This window comes from Lithobates pipiens, unplaced genomic scaffold (genome assembly GCF_037356315.1).
Source record: "Lithobates pipiens isolate NorthernLeopardFrog02 unplaced genomic scaffold, aLitPip1_a1.2 Scaffold_3, whole genome shotgun sequence".
NCBI lineage: Eukaryota > Metazoa > Chordata > Amphibia > Anura > Ranidae > Lithobates > Lithobates pipiens.
The window spans coordinates 252638964-252661153 of NW_027507790.1; the positions used below are offsets into that span (position 1 = coordinate 252638964).

The 22190-nt window shown below is 43.6% G+C and overlaps 1 protein-coding gene across 2 annotated transcripts in view; it reads left to right on the top strand.

Moving 5' to 3' along the window:
• The window catches only part of CTIF (cap binding complex dependent translation initiation factor), a 361752-nt gene that overhangs the window by 33922 nt on the left and 305640 nt on the right, over positions 1-22190 (top strand). For both annotated transcript variants that reach the window (XM_077463042.1, XM_077463043.1), the window contains exon 2: positions 12831-12937. The gene's annotated coding sequence lies outside the window, so the exon portion shown is untranslated. The remainder of the gene's footprint in view (positions 1-12830; positions 12938-22190) is intronic.

Genomic DNA, 22190 nt, shown 5'->3' on the forward strand with positions numbered 1-22190 from the left:
CAGGGGTTCTTATCTTTTTTTAGGTGAATTTAGAGCCCCTGTCAGATTTTTACTTCTGCCTCTGCAGATTTCCCTTCACTTCCTGTTTGGTGATTTTTTTTTTTTTTTTTTTTAGGACAAGTGAATACATCTATGTAATGGAGCCACAGATTGCTGTAAAAACACAGAGGTTCTTTTAATATCCCATTGTATACTAAAATAACAAAATGTATTTGGCTTGACCTAAACTTTAAAGTGGTTGTAAAGTCAGAAGGTTTTTTTTTTTATCTTAATGCATTCTAAACCTTCTGCTTGCAGCAGCCGCCCTCCAACACCCCCTAATGCTGAGCCCCATCTCCAGCGATGTCAACGAGTCCCTCGGCTGTCCGGGACTCTCCCCCTGATTGGCTGAGCCACAGCAGTGGCACCGTTGGCTCCCGCTGCTGTTAATGAAAGTCAGTTGGCCAATTGGGAGACAGAGAGGGGGCAGGGCTGAACTGGGGCTCTGTGTCTGAATGGGCACACAGTGCTGTGACTTGGCTCGGGTGCCCTGATGCCAAGCTGCTTGCTGTGGGGGCACTCGACAGGAGGGAGGGGCCAGGAGCAGCGAAGAGGGACCCGAGAAGAGGAGGACCCGGGCTGTGTTGTGCAAAACCAACTGCACAGAGCAGGTAAGTTTAACATGTTTGTTATTTTAAGAGAAAAAAATAGACTTTTACAATCACTTTAAGGCCACTTTTACACTAGCGGACTGATCGAGTCCCTCTGCCATTTTTGCAGTCTCCTCTAGAGTGGGTATAGAAAGGAATCGCCCCCTTTTAAAATTGCATTTTGTTGCTTTGCAGCCTAAAATGAAGACCGACACTTTTTGTTTTATCCAGCTGTATTTACTAGTGCAACTTATAACATCCAAGTGAAAGATCTAACTCCAACATGTCAGGAAAAAATTAAAAAAAATGTATTTTCTTCCACACTCCAATGACATGCTGGTAGGTTAATTGGCTTCTGTCTAAATTGGCCCAGTATATGAATGTGAGTTAGGCTGGATTCACACCTATGCATTTTTAGTGCTTTTTACATTTTGCAGATTTGGACTACAGTCCATTTAACATGGTTTCCTATGGAACACGTTCTGTAGTGCAAATCTGCAAAAAGCACAAAAAATGCTTAGTTGTAAATCCAGCCTTAGGGACCTTAGATGGTAAGCTCCTTGAGGGTAGGGACTGATGTGAATGCACAATGTATATGTAAAGCGCTGCGTAAATTGACGGCGCTATGCGAGTACTTTTTAAATAATAATAAAAAAAATGAAATCGCTGAGTTGGAAAAAGGATCACCCCCATCCTAAAAATAACTTGTAAACTCAATCAAATGTAGATACAGTGCCTTGCAAAAGTATTCCCCCCCTTTGCATTTTCTGTGTTTTGTTGCCTCACAACCTGGAATTAACATGGATTGTTTGAGGATTTGCATCATTTAATTTACAGAACATGCCCACAACTCTGAATATGTTTTTTTTTATTGTGAAACAAACAACAAATAGGACAAAATAACAGAAAAAGTCAATGTGCATAACTATTCACCCCCCTAAAGTCAATACTTTGTAGAGCCACCTTTTGCTCCTATCACAGCTCCAAGTCACTTTGGATAAGTCTCTATGAGCTTGCCACATCTTACCACTGGGATTTTTTCAGGGATGTGGTAGACTGGCAATGGTATATGTTTTTTTTTATATTTGGATGTGGTCTGCTGGGACTTGTGTTTCATCCCCTGAAGTTCTCATTCCTTGTTAAAAAAAGAAATATAAATCTATGCCTGGCTGTTTGGTGTCCTGCCAGCTTCTGTCTCCTCACGTGTGGCGTCCATGAACTCTTTTGTTTTGAGTCCTGACTCTGGCAGCTGGCCGGGCAGACGGCTGTTCACGCTGGCAGCGATGGCGCTTCACTTCGCTGCTCTGTATTCACAAGACAGGATAAAATGTCCGCCTGCCACCTCCAGGTCTTTCTATCAGCCCCATTGTCCTTGATACGTCTTTTAAAACATCTGCACTATAGACGCACAACAACTGCATAGTGCAATCTCTACCACTGTAGAAGACGCTAAAGTGCGTGAAAGGAAAAAATTTAAGCTGAAGTTTAATCTGATAATATTTTGCCTTTTTGTTTCCTTCCTCCCACATGCTAATGACTTTTTTTTTTTTCATAAAAAAAAACTTTTTGTTTTTTTTACATAGCTGATTTTAGACCCAGTGACCTCATCATTGGACCTCTGGGATTCTCTATGTAGTGCAGGTGTTCTGACATATAGCGTCCATCCATCGAATAGTTTCCGCCCCGTACTGCGCTGGCGCAGCACGGAGCAGAAGGAGATTCAGAAAATCTCCGAAGATGAACGGCGCCTGCGCCATGAGTGGAGGTGCTAGCCCCACCATCCAAGTGGATATAGGGCTGCAAATATTAGAGGGCCCCCTCGCGGGCTCGCTTCACTTGCCACGGTCGGGCACGGCCTCGCTGTGCTCGGCTCTTTTTATTCCAACTCTATGTCCACTTGGCTGTTGGGGCTAGAAACTGGACTCGCGGCGCAGGCGCCGTTCATGTTCGGCTATTTTCGGAATCTGTGTGTCCTGTGTACTGCTCATGCGCAGTACACAGCGGACACTATCTGATGGGGGACACAATGTGACAGGACACAGGCAGATCATGGTTGGTGGGAGGGGCCAGCAGGATGCTGTAGAAAGCTTCCCGAAAACATGAAAGCACCTTGCCTCAGTACTCTTCTCTTGTGCCCTTAGCTTTGATGCAAGCAAAGTGCTGGCTCCCAGAAGGAATGCAAATATGAAAATGCCTTGATGGGTAGGCACAGACCATCCTAGGTCATTTGCTTTTCTCTTTTTCCATCCCTTGTCTATCTCAATGCTGTTGATCTTCTTCCGCCTCTTTGCATCCACTTCTTGTCTATGTTATCATATAGTGACAACAATGAAGCTTGCCTGTGTAATGTATGTTGGAATGGCCATTTGTGATTTTCATCAGAAGCCTGTGTAAGAGGGTGACCATGCAGAAGATTTGTTGGGGAGACAGGAAGTCCCTGCACAAAGGTTTTCATGGCAGGATCACCAGGAATTATTTTAATGAAATCTGCAGATTTCAAAATCTTGATGATGTCTGTTGAAATGACATGAACATGTTCTGGTCTATTTGTGTGATTTTAGTGATTGGGTTTACAACTAGTATAAAACACAAAGCACATAAAGCGAGCATTGGACAGTCTCCGTATTCTGATTAATAAGATCAGTGATTAGACGGAGCGGAGTGGTCACTTATGATGGCTCTATTATGTATCTGTGACCTGCACAGAATGCTCGTCATCGTTTAATCTGGAATGTGTTCCCAGGCAACCTTGGCGCAGACCCTTCTATAAGCTTCTCTAAGATACCATTGATGATTGCAGTTTTCAGCTTCTTCTAAACCCAAACCTCTGCTAGCGTCTGGGTTCCGCAGCTGCCCTGCTGCATAGCGAATACAGGGGGTCACTCATTTTGCCATTGGGTGGCATTCAGAAAGTGCAGAGGTCAGTAGTAAGTAATGCACAGTTTGGTGGCTTAGTACACCTGAGGGCAAGTCATCAGTAGTAGCTTCCACATTTCCTACCTGAGGGCAAGTAACTTAGTGGTAGCTTCCACATTTCCTACCTGAGGGCACGTCACCAGTGGTAGCGTCCATATTTCCATTCTGAGAGCAGGTAACCAGTAGTAGCTTCCACATTTCCTACCCGAGGGCAGGTCACCAGTGGTAGCGTCCATATTTCCCACCTGAGGGCAAGTCTTCCAGTAGTACATTCAATACGAAGACTTGCTTTCCACTTCGTCCAATCAGAGAACACCTTCCATCTATTGATAAGAATGTAAGGACTTCTGTGAATAGTACCCATGCAGCAGGACAGCCAATCTGCACGAGAGTGACTCTCCGCGGGAATCCGTCAGGTATGGTATATACTTACTTGCATTGGTCCAAGATGGATCAGTGGAACTGTCAAAAAGCCTCACCCAAACTTCAGCTAATTAATTTATTATTTATTTAATTTTTTATTAACCATTTTTTTTTTTTTTTTTTTTTACACTGTTCAGCTAAATGTACTCGCGTGTATTTAACCTTCTTTTATTTTATTTTTTTCTGTAAGTCTATTTCAAAATAATCACACGGGTTTTAGGATAAATCTCGCTCTCCGTTCGATCCGCCCCGGCGTGCTCACTGTATAGTTCTATGGCCGCGTTGTACAGGACACGTCTTGAAGCCTTAGAATTTGTCTGGCTTGCACAGGATCAGACCGCCGACATAGAAGGAATTCCTGACATACCTTGGAGGGCAGTAAGCGTGCAGCTCCATTCCTGGAACCCTAAGTGAGGATGGGTTTTGTGAAAGTCATGCTTGTTATGTCTAGCCTGTTGTAACTTTACCCCCACCTGTGCATTTAAAGTGTACTTTTCTTATTTTTTCCCCTTTTACTCCTGTTACTATACCATTGCTATATCTGCTCAATATGGTGTTATGAAACCCACAACAGTAAAATCGGTCTGTATATGTAATAAAGCATGCTTGTTATACCCACTATTGACCCTAAGGGGTTAATCCTCTGCTTTGTGTAAAAAGGCTGTTTGATCCTGTCTTCTCTGATCCTCCCCTTCTTCCACAGCCCCCAATCCATCTCATGATAGAACAGAGTCTTGGGGACAAGCTACATACACATGCTCAGTTTGGTGTGTATTGCTTTTTTTTCTTCCTTGGGAGGGTGCATGTGATCAGCATGGAGCCAATCGGCACTGTGCAGACAAAGGGTCAGGAGTCATGCTGCCTCATGGGACAGTCAGAGGAGAATGAAAACACATCCTACAACCGTTAACCAGACACTGATAGAAGTCACAAGACTGCGACGGTGCTTTGCCAAAGTATTCACCCCCTTGGCATTTTTTGTGTTTTGTTGCCTCACAACCTGGAATTAACATGGATTGTTTGAGGATTTGCATCATTTAATTTACAGAACATGCCCACAACTCTGAATGTTTAATTAATTTTTTATTGTGAAGCAAACAAAAAATAGAACAAAATAAGAGAAAAAGTCAATCTGCATAACTATTCACCCCCCTAAAGGCAATACATTGTAGATACACCTTTTGCGGCTATCACAGCTCTGTCGCTTTGGATAATCTCTGCCACTGAGGTTTTTGCCCATTCCTCCTTGCAAAACTGCTCCAGCTCCTTCAAGTTGGATAGTTTGCGCTTGTGAACAGCAGTCTGACCACAGGTTTTCTATAGGATTGAGGTCTGGGCTTTGACTAGGCCATTCCAACACATTTACATGTTTCCCCTTGCAGTGTGTTTGGGGTCATTGTCCTGCTGGAAGGTGAACCTCCGTCCTAGCTTCAAATCACATACAGAGTGTACAGGTTTTGCTTAAGAATAAAATGTTATAACCGAAACGAAGAAATTTATTTTTTTTGTCAATTTTTGGCCTTATTTTCTTTGTCCCCATCAAAAAAAAAAAAAAAAAATAATTATATATATATATATATATATATATATATATATATATATATATATATATATATATATATAATTATATATATATATATATATATATAATTATATATATATATATATATATATATATATATATATATATATATATATTATACACACACAACCCAGAGGTGATTAAATACCACCAAAAGAAAGCTGTGTGAAAAAAAAGATAAAAATATCATATGGGTACAGTGTTGCATGACTGCACAATTGCCATGCAAAGTGTGACAGCGCTGAAAGATGGAAAAAAAAGCCAGGGCAGGAAGGGGGTAAAAGTGCCCAGTAGGCAAGTGGTTAAGATACTGAAAACTTTCAAAATTAACATGTTAAAGCGGAGTACTACCCAAAAGTGGAACTCCAGCTTTAAGGAATCTTTAACCCCCTGACATGACACATTAACCACTCGCGGTATGCCAATATACGGCGGCACAATGGCAGCGGTGGGCAAATGGGCGTACCTGAACGGCCCCTTTAAGAGCCGGGGATAGCAGGCACGCGCACAGTGTGACTCCCGGTGATCGCGTCATGGGGCGTTAGAACGGGGAAGTTCCTATGTAAACAAGGCATTTACCCATTCTGTCTTGTGATATGACAGATCATTGCTCCCTGTCATTGAGAGCGGTGATCACTGTCATGTGACTAGTAGCGCATGCCCCCCACAGTTAAAATCACTCCCTAGGACACGCTTAACCCCTTCATCGCCCTCCGGTGTTTAACCCCTTCACTGACAGTGTCATTTACACAGTAATCAGTGCATTTTTATAGCACTGATCGCTGTATAAATGACAATGGTCCCAAAATAGTGCCAAAAGCGTTTGTGTCCGATTAAAAATCGCAGATCATCACCATTATTAACCACTTCAATGCCAGGCAGTTATACATCTTCCTGCCCAAGCCAATTTTCAGCTTTCAGCTCTGTCGCAAATTGAATGACAATTGCGCGGTCATGCTACACTGTACCCAAACAAACACATTTTTTATCATTTTGTTCCCACTAATAAGAGCTTTCTTTTGGTGCTATTTGATGACCTCTGCAATTTTTATTTTTTGCGCAACAAAGAAAGACCGAAAATGTTGGGGGAAAAAAAGTTTTTGTTTCTGTTACATTTTTTTTGTAAATAATTAAGTTTTCTTCTTCTTCAAAGATGGGCACTGATATGGCTGCACTGACACGCACTGATGAGGCAGCACTGATAGGTGGCACTGATGGATACTTAGGGGTGGCACTGGTATGCGGCACTGATGGGCACTTGTAGGCAGCACTCATGGTTACTTATGGGTGGCTCTGATAGGCAGCACGGATGGGTGGCTCTGATGGACACTGATAGGTGGCATTGCTGGGCATCGCTGTTTTTTTTTTTGTGCCAGTAAGTGCCCATTTGTGTGCACTGATTGGCATATGTTGGGCAATAATTTTCACATGTGGATGGCCATGTGGGATGTACCTGGCTATCCACATGCTGGGGCCTTCCCTGGTGGTCCAGTGTGGGCATCCAAGGGGGGCTGCACAGTTAAACAATCAGTGCAAACCCCGCCCCACCAGGAGAGCCGCCGATTGGCTCTCCTCTACTCACGTCTGTCAGACGCGAGTGAGGAAAAGCCGATTACCAGCTCTTCTTGTTTACATCATGATCAGATGTGATTGACACGGCTGGAGGCTCTTTACCGAGATCGGTGTAGCGGCGTGTCAGACTGACACACCGCACCACCGATCGCCGCAATGCGCTCCCCCATGGGCACGCATTGGCTGTTATCCTGCAGAACGTCATATGGCGCCCAGTCAGGACGACTGAACCACTGCCCGTCCACCTTTCTGCTATAGGCCAGGTGGGAAGTGGTTAATTAAAATGTTATATATTTTTTTTTTTTTTATAAAAATGCCATAAAACTATCCCCTACTTCACAGAAGATTGCTCGCCACTCAGAACAGCGCAGCGAGACATGGGCAGTGCGCACCCCGCTGTGAAACCTGCAAGCTGTCCCAGCTGGGTGCCCACAGTAATAATGCCGGAGAGGGGAACGGTCCTTTGGGCAGCCGCATCGCTGGACCGTGTGATGGGTGAGTGTCTGTTTATTAAAAGTCAGGAGCTACACTTTATGTAGCTGCTGACTTTTAATAAACTGAAAAACGAGTGGACCTCTGCTTTACCTGGGCTGCATTCACACGGCTGCTTTCCGATTGCAACGCAGTGTCCTGCATGCTGCATTTCTGGTGCGCTTTCAGAAGAAAAAGTCAAAAACAAGAGACATAATGGAAAGTGTGAAAATGGCCCACGCCTGTACTTTTCCCTCTCACTTCCATTTGTTTGGAATGTGCGGTACACGATAGTTGTGTGTGTACTACTTTTACTTACTCTGCACATCCCATAGTCCAGTGCTTCTCATCCTCACTCCTCAAGTACCCCCAACAGGCCATGATTTAGGATTTTTTTCTTGGATAAAATAGCTGTCGAGAATACCAAGCCATTGCCTCTGATATAAATCACCTGTGCAAGATAAAGGAAAATCTGGAAACATGGCCTGTTGGGGTTACTTGAGGACTAAGGTTGAGAACCACTGCCCTAGTCCATCTCAGGAGTGAGCAGGAGAAGGGTGGCTAGGTGCCCACATACCAGGGTGGATTTGATTTAAATCACTAGTAAAAAGGCTTGATTTAAATCAACTCGATTTTAAATCATAATTTTTAAAGAGTAACTGTCATCTCTGTCCCGCAGCGGCTCCTCTTACCCGCTGTTGGCCCACCTACAGCCCCATTCACTTTAATGGGATGGCTGGTGATGTGGCAGTGACACTCCGTCGATCCTCGCTGAGCAGGGAGATGACAGGTCCGTCTCCGCACACTGCGCAGGGACAGACCTGTCACAGCGCCGCTCTCCCCAATGGGAGATCGGATGGCGATGGGCCGCAGTGTCCGTCGTCACCCGATCCGCAGACGGATGGAAAAATTGCTTTTCCTCCGTCACACTTTTTCGGAGCGGGTCGGATGTCAGCGGACATGTCACCGCTGACATCCGACGCTCCATAGAGGTCTATGGAGCATCCGTTCAGGTCCGCCTGAAAAATTGACAGGCAGGCCTGAACGGATCGTCAGTGTGAAAGGGGCCTAATTCTTGCTGGTAGTGAGAATCTTTAATATCTGCCAACAAACGGATGCCATGTCTGTTGATGTGAAATTTCATCTGTTTTCTGTATACTAAATAAAATCTTTATGAAAAAAAAATAAATTATTGGGGAAAAAAAATCGCTGATCGCCGCCAATACTAGTAAAAAAAAAAAAAATTTATAAAAATTCCATAAAACTATCCCCTATTTTGTAAATGCTATAACTTTTGCACAAACCAATCAATAATCGCTTATTGAGGTTTTTTTACCGAAAATATGTAGAAGAATACGCTTCGGCCTAAACTGAGGGGAAAAAAAATTTGGGGGATATTTATTATAGCAAAAAGTAAAAAATGTTTTTTTTTTTTTTTTTATTTTTTTTTTTTTTTTTACAAAATTGACGCTTTTTTTTAGTTTTTAGAGCAAAAAAAAAAACAGAGGTTATCAAATACCACCAAAAGAAAGCTCTATTTGTGGGAAAAGTAGGACATCAATTTTGTTTGGGAGCCACGTCGAACGACCGCGCAATTGTCAGTTAATGCGAGGCAGTGCCGAATCGCATAAAAAGTGCTCTGGTCTTAATCCAGCAAAATGGTCCGGTCTGAAAGTAGTTAAATATATGAATGTTATCGGTTCCATTTTTGTTATTGGTGTTCCATATCTGACATGTATAGAGAGCCCTGTTAGTCTTTGTGGCAGCCTCCATCAGTGCTGATTGGTAGAAGTACGCAGGCGGCAGATTAGAAGGACACGCATCTTATCTGCATGTTCCAGCAAACAATACGACAATCGCAGCAGCTGTGCCTGAGATTCTTCTACAGGCAGACAATGAGGACAAAGCCTCAGCTGTTCTCTGTGCAGGTAGATAAATGCGCGTTCCGGAATGGAATGCATGCCGGTATGCGATCCATTCATCTCAGCGACGGCATCGCCTCTCCACTATGAAGGACGGAAGTTCCAGCTGTACAGCAGAACGCCACCACATTCCCAGCATGCCCGCCGCCATACCATTGTGTCATCTCCTTACATTCTAAGGAAACCATGTTTCATGTATAGTGCCTCTGGCTGCTATATATACACAGGAACAACAAAAGTAAAGATGGCGGCATAGGACCCGCTCACACCGTGTATTTGCGTTAAAAAATAAGTGTAGGTTGTGTGTTTTTTTTTGTTAGCAATCGTACTTGCCTAATTGGATGCACCATTGGGTCGATGCATCTGTCCCGCCACCTGCTCTAAGGCTGTGAACGGAGTGATCAAACATCGCTGATCGCTCCATTGTGTGGTGTAATCATGTTTTCTATGATCAAATGCCACCAAAAGACAACTGTTATTTGGGCACAGTGTTGCGTGACAGAGCAATTGCCAATTAAAGTAACCACTTCTCACCCGGGTCACTGCACGTAAACGGCCGGGAGTGCGCTTCCTCCTTCTGAGTGTCCGCTCCTGAATGTCCACCCAGAAGTAGTGGGAACGCGTGGCCGTTCACGTCACCCGGACATGGCGCATCTCTGATCGGCAGGAGGGCTCTGTGATTGGCCCTCCTGATCACATGATGGCTGTGTCCAATCACAGCCATCATGTGATGTAAAATAGAGACCCGTTTGCTAAGCGATCGGCTCTCCTTCTCCTCACACGGAGCTTGTCAGTGAGGAGAAGGGAAGTGGATCTCTGCAGCTGGCCGGTGATCAGTGAGTATGAGCTGTTTTTTACACACTAATCACGGCCTAGTGTCCCCACACAGTAAAAACATATGTCCCAGTAAAATTGACAGTTGCTCTCTGAGGGAGCGGAGAGAACCAAGCTATCAGCAATGTTCGATCGCTCAGTAGTCAGTATAGAGGCGCAGTGGGGACAGATACAGCAACAGGACTGATGCTGCATCCACCTAGGTAAGTATGAAACAAAGAAAAAGAACAAACTTCTCTTTTAGGCTGGGTTCACACCGCTGCGGGTGGGAGACCCGGATGTGATTCGCACCGCACTGCAGTGCAAATCACATCCGATCTCTGTAGCGATGCGAGTTCAGCCATACAGATAGTATGGCTGAATTCGCATCGCACCCGCCGCAAACTCGCACGGGACCCTTTTTTTGGTCCACAGCAGAATCGGATCGCATGGGTGTTCACACCATGCGATCCGATTCCTGTCCGAGTTTGCAGATCGCACTGCGATATGCGGACTGATCTGGGGGTGTCATTAAGATTTCATTGACACTCCCAGCAGTCCGCATAGGGCAGTGTGAACTGCCGGCGGGAGGCATGCGATGCGGGAAAACGCAGCGGATTCGCGGCGTTCCCGCATCGCTACGGTGTGAACCTAGCCTTAGGCCTCTTTCACACTGAGGCGCTTTGCAGGCGCTAAAGTGCTAAAAATAGCGCCTGCAAAGCGCCCTGAAAGAGCCGCTCAGTGCACTCCAATGTGGAAGCCCTGAGGGCTTTCACACTGGAGCGGTGCGGTTGCAGTATGGTCAAAAAAGTCCTGCAAGCCGCATCTTTTGGAGCGCTGTAGGAGCGGTGTATTTACTGCGCCTAAAGTGCCCCTTCCCATAGAAAACAATGGGGCAGCACTCCAAACCCGCCTGCAAAGCGCCACTGCAGCTAAAAGTTAAAACTGTCCTGCTAGCGGCCAATCAGTGCCGCTAAAACGATGGTAAATCGCCAGTGCGCTGAGCGCCCCAGTGTAAAAGGGGCCTTAAGTGGATCTTCAAGTGATATTAACCACTTGCTGACCGCTGCACGCCAATATACGTCGGCTCAATGGCAGCGGTGGGCAAAATGGGTGTACCTGTATGTCCCCTTTAAGAGGCAGTGGTAGCAGGCGTGCGCTGGCCGCGTACAGCGTGACTGTGCCCGAAATTGTCACTCTTTTTTTGTTTTATAGTGCAAAAAATAAAAACTGCAGAGGTGATCAAATACCACCAAAAGAAAGCTCTATTTGTGGGAAAAAAGGACGTCAATTTTGTTTGGGAGCCACGTCGCACGACCGCGCAATTGTCAGTTAAAGCGATGCAGTGCCGAATCGCAAAAAGTGGTCTGGTCATTGGCCTGCAAAATGGTTCAGTCAGAAAGTGGTTAAAAAAAAAAAAAAGTTATATTTACCGGCTCTGTGTAATGGTTTTGCACAGAGCAGCCCGGATCCTCCTCTTCTCGGGTCCCCCACCGGTGCTCCTGGCCCCTCCCTTCTCCCAAGTGCCCCCGCAGCAAGCAGCTTGCTATATCGGCACCTGAGCAGGCTCACTCCTGCTCTGTGTGTCCAATCTTACCCGAAGTGCGGTTTGGCCTTGCCCTCTGCTCTTTCCTTATTGGCTCACTGGCTGCGATTGACAGTAGTGGGAGCCAATGGCCCTGCTGCTGTCTCAGCCAGTGAGAAGAGAGAGACCCGAGGAGAGCCACTGTGCTTGTGCACATGGTTGGATTGAGATGGAGCTCGGGTAAGTATTAGGGGGGTGCTGCTGCACACAGAAGTTCCTTTTAACCTTAAAGGGGTTGTAAAGGTAAATGTTTTTTCACCTTAATGCATTCTATGCATTAAGGTGAAAAAACATCTCACACTGCCGGCGCCCCCAGTCCCCCCGTTTTACTTACCTGACCCCTCGAAAATCCCGCGCTCGCCCCCCGCCGTCCTCTTCGCCGCTCAGCCTGGCCGCTGATTGGCTGGAGTGGATGGATTGAAAGCAGCGCAGCCATTGGCTCGCGCTGCTGTCAATCACATCCAATGACGCAGCGCGCCGGGGGGCGGGGCCTTGTGATACAGCGAGCGGCTATAGCCGCCGGCTGTATCACGGGAGCGCGCCCGCAGTGCTTCTCACCAATGCGAGGGAGCTCGCATTAACGTGAGAAGCACCTGCGAGAGGAAGCAGAGACAGCCGCCGAGGGACCCCAGAAGAGCAGGTTCGGGGCCACTCTGTGCAAAACGAGCTGCACAGTGGAGGTAAGTATGACATGTTTGTTATTTTAAAAAAATAAAAAATTTTACTTTACAACCCCTTTAATGCGTAGCGGTATGGCGGTAAAGAACCTTGAGCTTTTACAGCCACTTTCACCTTCTCCGTCAGCATTGACTATTTTTATTCTGTATGCTGCTAGCATTAGTAAAGAGGAAAGTATATCACATTTACTATTTTTATATATATATATATATTATAATAATAAATGTGTTGTTTTTCAGATATGCCAGACACCGGGTAGAAAACCTCCTCTCTCTGAGCTGCAGGATGGACTAGGACGGCTCCCCTTGCTGCTGTTTTCTCTGCACATTCACTGACTGGGATAAAGGTAAGCACCTCGCACAATGAGGGATCAGTTGGGAAATCTCTGTCATTCGTAATCCACCTAATCCACTCATGTCCTGCTGGGTTGCCCATATTACCAGCGTTGTATTTACTGTCCTAAAGGCCTGTTAAGGATGGGATATTTATAAACCTTCAGAAAGTTTATAAGACACTGACACCTATCCATTCAGGGCCTCTTCATAGCTCTCCCTCCCAGCAAGGTATATTATTATTATTATTATTATTATACAGGATTTATATAGCGCCAACAATTTACGCAGCGCTTTAAAATATAAAAAGCAGACAATACAGTTATAATACAATAAAATACAAGAGGATTAAGAGGGCCCTGCTCAGAAGAGCTTACAATCTAATAGATATGCACCGCTCTGTGCTCATTTGGTTCCTTACTCACTTATATAAGGAACACAGTTGGAAGATGGACAGAGCGTTGTCACCCTATAACAGGAAGTGCCTGAACAAGGACCAGGATAGCTATTTTTATTTATTTTTTTGCAAAGAAGAGTTCCAGGTATGGTATATTTTTACATACACAATATTGCCAAAAGTATTGGGACACCTGTCTTTACACGCACATGAACTTTAATGGCATCCCAGTCTTAGTCCGTAGGGTTCAATATTGAGTTGGCCCACCCTTTGCAGCTATAACAGCTTCAACTCTTCTGGGAAGGCTGTCCACAAGGTTTAGGAGTGTGTCTATGGGAATGTTTGACCATTCTTCCAGAAGCGCATTTGTGAGGTCAGGCACTGATGTTGGACTAGATCTGGCTTGCAGTTTCCACTCTAATTCATCCCAGAGGTGTTATATCGGGTTGAGGTCAGAACTCTGAACAAGCCAGTCAGGTTCCTCCGCCCCCCAAACTCGCTCATCCATGTCCTTATGGACCTTGCTTTGTGTACTGGTGAGCAGTCATGTTGGAACAGGAAAGGTTCATCCCCAAACTGTCCCACAAAGTTGGGAGCATGAAAATGTCTTGGTATGCTGACGCCTTTAGACCCTTTTCACACCACATTGCCCTTTGCTTCGGCGGTAAAACGCTGCTATGTTTTGTGGCGTTTTACCGCCGGATTTACGGCGCATTTCAGCCGCTAGCGGGGCGCTTTTACCCCCCGCTAGCGGGCGCGAAAGGGTTAAAACCGCCGGCAATACGCCGCAATCGTTTTGCCGGCGGCATTACAGCGCTGCCCCATTGATTTCAATGGGGAACAGCGGTGGAGGAGCGGTAAACACACCGCTCCTTCACCGCTCCTTCACCGCTCCAAAGAAGCTGCTGGCAGGACTTTTTTCTAACGTCCTGCCAGCGCACCGCTGTAGTGTGAAAGCCCTCGGGGCTTTCACACTACACACAATGATGCAGCTTCTTAAGGGCGGATTGCAGGCGCGATTTCTAAAGCTATAGCGCCTGCAAAACGCCCTGGTGCGAAAGGGGTGTAAGAGTTCCATTCACTGGAACTAAGGGGCCAAGCCCAACCCCTGCAAAAAAATAAATCCCACACCATAATCACCCCTGCCCCCCCCCCCCCCCACCTCAAGTGATTTGGACCAGTGCACAAAGCAAGGTCCATAAAGACATGGATGAGCGAATTTAGGGTTGAAGATCTTGACTGGCGTGCATGGAGTCCTGACCTCAACCCAATAGAACACATTTGGGATGAATTAGAGAAGAGACTGCTAGCCAGGCTTTCTTGTCCAACATCAGTTCCTGACCTCACAAATGCAATTCTGGAAGAACGATCAAATATTCCCATAAAGACACTCCTTAAATCAGAGTTCCACCCAAAAATGTAACTTCCGCTGCTCCCACTCCCACAAGTAGCTTTAATGCAGAAGAGACGAAGCATGCCTCTTCTGCATTAAAAATCCTACCTGTCCGCCAAATTTAACTCCTCAGTCTAAAGTTCCACTTTAAGTGTATGTCTAGAGTAAAACTCCGTTCTCTGCAATACATGAACTTTTCCTCATATTTTAAAAACACGGCAAGCATAGAAGACTAGCTGTTAATCTGTCAGAAATCCAGTGAGCTCCTAACTTCTTGCAGTGAACCAACAACCCTGGTGCCTCTGCTGCACCGAAATCCCAAGCAGCATTGTCCGTCTGCCTGACTACGTCTCTGCTGGACTATATAACACATCCCCTTGATATTATAGAGACAAGGCGAGTGTAATGAGTTCTGTAGCCCAGCAGGGAGCAGCTGGGCAGGTCACAGAAGATAGGAGCTCACTGGATTACCAGCAGATCAACAAGTAGTTTCCTTCTTTTGCAAGGGTAAACCATGGATTATGCTAAGACCTCTACAGGTATTGTAGAGATGTACTGTTTTTTTTTTTTTTCGCTGAAACATACACTAAGGCCTCTTTCACACTGGGGCGGTTTTCATGTGCTACATCGCTAAAAATAGCGCCTGTGTAGCGCCTGTTAAAAAAAAAAAAAAAAAAGGCCCCTTTCACTCCAGTGTGCCGGAGGGCTTTCACACTGGAGCGGTGCGCTGGCAGGACGGTGAAAAAAAGCCGCATCTTCGCATCTTTGGAGCTGTGAATACACTAAACCACTTCTACCCATTGAAATCAATGGGGCAGCGTGGCTGTACCGTTCACCGCTATACCGCCTGCAAAGGGCCGCTGCAGCGGCGATTTGCAGGCGGTTTTAACTCTTTTTTGGCCACTAGTGATGGTTAAAACCGCCCACTAGCGGCCACATACCGCCGCTAAAACGACGGTAAAGCGCCGCTAAAAATAGCGGCATTTATTGCCGACGCCCGCACTGCCCCAGTGTAAAAGGGGCCTAATTAACTTGACCCCGGGATCACCAAAATTGATTTCCCATTCCCAAATTAATTGGTTAAATGTGCGCTAGAACCTATAATCTATTCCACAGTGACAAAAATGTATATCCACATCTGATTGTCCATAATCCCACAAAATACTGCAATAAAACAAACTATAATAAAAAGTCCTTAGACCGTGATCATACAAAAAAAATAAAATTGAAAAGATGAAATAAAAACAATGAAAAAAGTGCAGAAAAAGTCACCACCACCTCAACAGCCTGCTCACCTTCCAGAAGTTTTCAGACACAAGATCCTTATGGTAATCCAGCCTGTGGGTGTACTGAGGACACAGTGCAAGCCGTTTTACTTTAATATCTCCAAAAGCAATCCAACCTCTCCAGGATGAGTTGAATTTCTCAAAACAATTTTAATATCATCATTGTGCAAGATTGCTATTACAATGATTGCCTCCTCTTAATACAAAGTATACACACTCACATTTTGCCTTAATGTATACCACGTATTGAAGGGTCAGTATAACGAACAAAGCTTTCCTCCTCACTGCACATACAGTGTGTTCAGCATAAACAAACACTCGGACGTGACATCACTGGCTCCTCACGACGTGTTGTCATAGGTCATGTGACTTTCTCAAGGGATAAAATTTTCAATATATAAAAAATGACAATATATATTGTGATCAGTTTAAACACACGAGTATAAAAATAGTCCTCCAACTGACAAAATTTATAAAAAAAAATTTAAAAGTGTGTAAATATTAAATAAAGTGAGACAAATTATGAATAATAGAATTCAAAAGGTCCTGGTATCAATGAATAATATGAGAGAAATGTCAAAAACATCGATAAGGTAAGTGACATCAATGTGAAGAAACTCTATGAATAAAGAAAAGCAGACGAAGCGTGTCGGATCGACCTCTGCCAACATTATTGTGCCTCTTCATGTCCTTTTATGAGCTTTCCATCCACTTCCTAAACATGAGTGTTACATTGTTACTCTCTTTAAATAAATACAATTTTTAAACAATATCACACTATGTGGAAACTTTATTTTATTTTTGCTTTCAACGTGTGAGCAAAGATTATACTCTGGCTTTTCCTCCTTCCATTTTGAGCCTCGTGTTCCTGTACGCTGTGGATTTCATGATGTTAACCAACACTATTCAAAGATCTGCCCAGGATTTCTGATGGTTTTCTATATATGGTGTTTATTGCCATAAGCCTGTTTGACTTAAGAGGTATAAGCCCCTTTTAAGTCCATTACTTAAGGTAAGCCTTCATGCAATTGGTGGTGGTGTCTTCTACAAGCCTCTCTTCAGAGTTTTCTCTCTTCATAGAGTTTCTTCACATTAATGTCACTTACCTTATCAATGTTTTTGACATTTCTCTGATATTATTCATTGATGCCAGGACCTTTTCAATTGTATTATTTATCATTTTTCTCACTTGGTGGACAATATTTTATATTTACACGTGTTTTATTTTTTTTTTATAAATGTTGTCACTTGGGGTGGACTATTTTTCTATTCATCGTTTGTTTAAACTGATCACAATATATAGTAATTTATATATATATATATATATATATATATATATATATATATATATATATAATTATAATATGCGCTGCATTTTATTACATGATTCATCTTTTGCTGCTGGTCTCTGACCATGCTGGCTGCTTTGTGTGTATGTGTATTAGATTTTTATTTTTTTATATATATATTCTCCTCCTTTTTTTTATTTATTTATTTATTTTTTTCACAGCGTGGTAATTTATCCTTTTTTGTTTTGAAGTACTCTAATATTAAAAGTCAGCAGCTACAGTATTTGTAGTTGCTGACTTTAATTTTTTTTGAAGGAGCCCGGAGCTCCTTTTGAAAGAGTAACTCCACTTTGTAGAGAAAACAAAATAATACCCTCTGGGGGTACATTGTAAAGATTTTACCAAATTTTGTTTCAGATTTCTTCATGTTTCTGCTCTGAAGAAAAAGCTGTGTGTGCAGAGTGAATCTGAATGAAAGTGACTTTATCATTAATCAGCTGTTGCACTTGCAGTGTTCTAATGAGGAAAGATGCAGGGTAGGCATCACATCAATGACGTTAATCACGTCTTCATGTGTCATGTTTCACCAAGATATCCAAAAAAAACGAGGAATACAACAATATTTAGAAACCATACATGCATATAATGGTACAGTACATTGTCAGCTCGCGGTGTGGAACACTACAGGGTTGCTAAGGTATGTTCCACACAGTGAGCTGACAATGTACTGTACCATTATATGCATCAATGGTTTCTAAATATTGTGTTTTTATGTAGAGGATCATTATGCTGTGTCCTGATGAAGCTATATCTTGGCGAAACACGTTGACACAGAGTTCATAGCTTTCTATACAATATGGCTTCCGCTGCAATTGTATACCAGATTATTATTTTTTTTTTATTTGCTGTTTTTTTTTCAACAATAGAGAAGTTACCCTGTAAGCTATTAACAGGTGATTACTGTTACATTTGTTATGCCCGGAGTTCAGCTTTAAGCCCTTCTGAAAAAATGTTCTACTCTATTATGGATATGCAGTACGGAAGACACTGGCCCTCGGTTAATTCTTTCAGGTCACTGAACAGTCCATAAATAACTGATCACCCTCCCACCTAATCAATGCTTCCTAACAACCCAACAGCTTTTGTATTCTATCACAAAAAAAAAAAAAAAACTTCACTGAAGAAGAATGGAGCCGGTCCTGGCAGGAACTCACTTGGGGTTACCAAAACAAATCCCAGCATTTTCCTAATACCTGGCCTTGCTTTAAAACTATTAATACATGATCTTATCTTATCTCTTCCCTTTGGTACTGTGCACTTATGCTTCGCAATCAAGCAACTTGCACCATGCATGATGTTAATGTTTAGTCTTTTCTATTGATAGGGTTCATTACTTTTACCATGAAGGCTTACTTTTATTTATTGTTTTATATGCTTAAAGTGGATTTCCAGTCTGGGGAAAAAAAATTAAGTCAGCAGCTACAAGTACTGTAGCTGCTAACGTTTAATATAAGGACACTTACCTGTCCAGAAGAAACTTGGATGGCCTCACACCACAAGGGAAAAAGGTATATAAAGATTCATAAATATACAAAGTGCACCATCATCCAAAGTTTATATGAGATAAACAATGGGAACTCTGGTCCCCAACCAGAGACACCAGAGAAACAAAGGAGCTAGCGGACTGTTGCGGTGCACAACACAAGATACAAAAGCAATTAAACACTAATATAAAAAATATTAGATACATTTATTAGAATATAAAACGAGAAACAATATAAGCAATCAATGGCTAGTAGAGGCAGTAGTGTATTTCGACTAGTTTCACTTTTTCAGCTTCTTCAGGAAATACAAACATCTAGAAAATATATAACATAATTAGATATATATATACATGTATAAAAGAATAAAATTAGGAGAAAAAAAGGGGGGGGGGGAGAAACAAAAAAATGTGTCTTAACATTGCAAATAAAAAGGACCTCAGGGTCTTACCCTAGAGCTCAAGCCGATGAGGTTGCACAAACACCGAGAGGAGTCTCCACCGGCAACTGGGGGTGGTATTTACCCCAAAACAGGCCCGTATCTGTATAAAATCATAGGAACTTAATGTAGGGTACCGCTATCAACGGTAATCAAGAAACAGTCAAAGGTAAGGTGTGAATATCACCAAGGTCTAAAATTGACCAATTAAAAATGAGAGATTGGACAAATGAAAAGGGTGAAGTGCACCGTGACAACTTGAAGTGAAATCCAAGAAAATAGAAACCTAAGAGGTGTAAAGAACTATTATAGTTTTAGTTATAGAACTACTTGTTTAATTGCTTTTGTATCTTGCGTTTCTCTGGTGTCTCTGGTTGGGGACCAGAGTTCCCATTGTTTATCTCGCTTACCTGTCCAGGGGTCCCGCAATGTCAGAAGCCCAAGCTGATCCATTCATCAGCTCTGGGTGCAGGTGTCGGCATCGTAAGTAAGGGAAACCTTGTGGCTTCACAGCTGGTTTCCTACTGCGCATGCGCGAGTTGTGCTGCGCTTTCTGAATGGTTCCGCAGTCTTCTGAGACACACACAGGTCCCAGAAGGCAGGGGAGAAGGAGGGGTCGGACATGACGTAGATCGCCGTATGGCGATCTTACCAGGAAGTGGGAGTGGGTACCTGTCAAAACCAGGTACCCGCTCTCCCCTCAAAAAGTGCCAAATGTGGTAGTGGGGAGGATGCAGACAATTAGAGCTTCCCCTTTTGGGTGAAGTTCCGCTTTAATGTTCATGGAGGGATTGGCTCATAGGACATGAAGTGCATTTTCCGGTGTCATGGGTGCTGCGTAAATCTGCTGCCAGCACACCTAGCGCATGAGTTTCATGTGCAGGGCGTATATCCCTGAATAGGATATACAGGAGGAAAATACAGATCAGAAGGATTGTGGTCTACCCCATCACCTGCCCACAATCGATGGGTAGATTGCAATTGGTGGCTTTGCTGTCCCTTAAATTAGGAGATGCCCGGGCACACCCAGTGCGCATGCCTATGTTTGAAGCAGGCCTTCACCTGAAATGAAAGTTACCCTGATTCTCTTGTTCCTCCCCCCATCTATTTCAAGTGGAGCAGTTTTTTTTTCTTAACTTTTGTCTACCAACTTATATAACCAAACTTTTCAAAGAATGCAGAGACTGTGCACATTCTTAGCAGCCCTTTGCGAAGCCCTGGAGTTCCTGGTGTATCAACTTTGAAGTTTTCCTCTTGCATGAACAGTTGGATGGTTCACGCCCTTCTCTGGAATAAGAACAGTTGGAGGAGCACTTGTGTCTTCCTGGCAAACTGCGCACTGTGTCAGCAACAACTCCAGGCTTCCTATTCTTGTGTAGGTTTAAAGCACCACCAAACCGCTCCAATATTTGCTTCTAAAGGCTGCCAAGATCTGCAGCCATTTATAATGACACTCGCATGTGTATGTGTTCCCTGCTTCTTGCTGGAGTTGAGCTTTGCCTAGAATCGGGCCTTTTATTTTTATAGAGTGGTGAAAGGATAAAACCCTCGTCGGGGGTTCTCTTTCCTGTCTTAGTAAAGAGATTTATTTTTACTTCCTGTTCCAGAGATACAGTCGTAATTGAGAGAAAATCTCTCCAAAATGAAAGAAAAATGTTATCTTGTGCTTGCCATAAAATATCCACTTGAGTTCTGGAAGATTTATCCCCTTTTCATGGCCAGGCCATTTTTTATTTATTTTTTGCTATACGGCACTGCGTTACTTTAACTCACCCTGGCGGTATTCCCGAGTCTGGCTTGGGGTGAAAATTCAGTACCATTAGCGGTAACCCTGAGCCAGACTCGGGATCGCATCGCTGGATCCAGGATGAGTATGCTTACCTTATCCCTTGGATCCAGCACTGTCTCCCCGCAGTGCGAGCGGCTCGTCCTCCGCTCGATCTATCACAGAGCCGAGCTCCGTTCCCTGCGAGCGTTGCGATGCACAATGGCGCCAAATTCAGAAAGGGAAACAAACACATTACATACAGTATAATGTAATCTTACAGATTGCATTACTGTATATAATTATTTCACATCCCTTTTGTCCCTAGTGGTCTCCCAGTGCCCTGCATGCACTTTTATATTATTAAAACTGTTCTTTCTGCCTGGAAACTGCAGATTGTCCATAGCAACCAAAACTGTCCCTTTACTTCAAAAGTGGTTTTAGACCAGCTAGAAAACAGCGATAATAAATAAGAATCACTCGCAGAATTGAGCGATCGTGATTTGTGGGGAGATCCATCATCAAACACTGAAAAGTAATGACAGTGACAATTCTGCAACTGAGCAAATTTCAGTGTTTTTGATTTGATTACATTATTGAATATTTTTTATTATATTATTATTTGGTATAATTATTATAGTTATTTATTATATTTTAATTTATGCTTTTGTTTTTCAAACTTTATCATACCCGGGATGTCTACTAGACTCTGGTTTGGACAGAGTTAAGTGAGTTATTCCTAAGAATTGCAAGCCTACAATAAATAAAATGCAAAATTTCCATGCAAAATAATTGGACCACTTTCAGCACCTAAAATCTGACATAATCATACCGCCAGGGAGGTTAACAGACAATTATACAGCCGTGCAATGCTGTATATAAATGACATTTGTAATTTTTCCACCCACAAATAGAACTTTCTTTTGGTGGTATTTGAGCAACACTGGGGGTCCCCCTCCAGAGGTTTCTAAGTTCCAGCGTTCCCTCGGTTCCTCCAAAAGGAAACTTGTTGCTTCAGGCACTACATTATCTAGTGTATCAAGGAGTGATTGTACAGGTTCCTGTATCTGTGAGTGAACCTGATTTCAGTTCAAAAACCAAACTGGGACACAAGGCCCATTTTTGGACCTAAGATCCCTAAACCAGTATCTACTAAT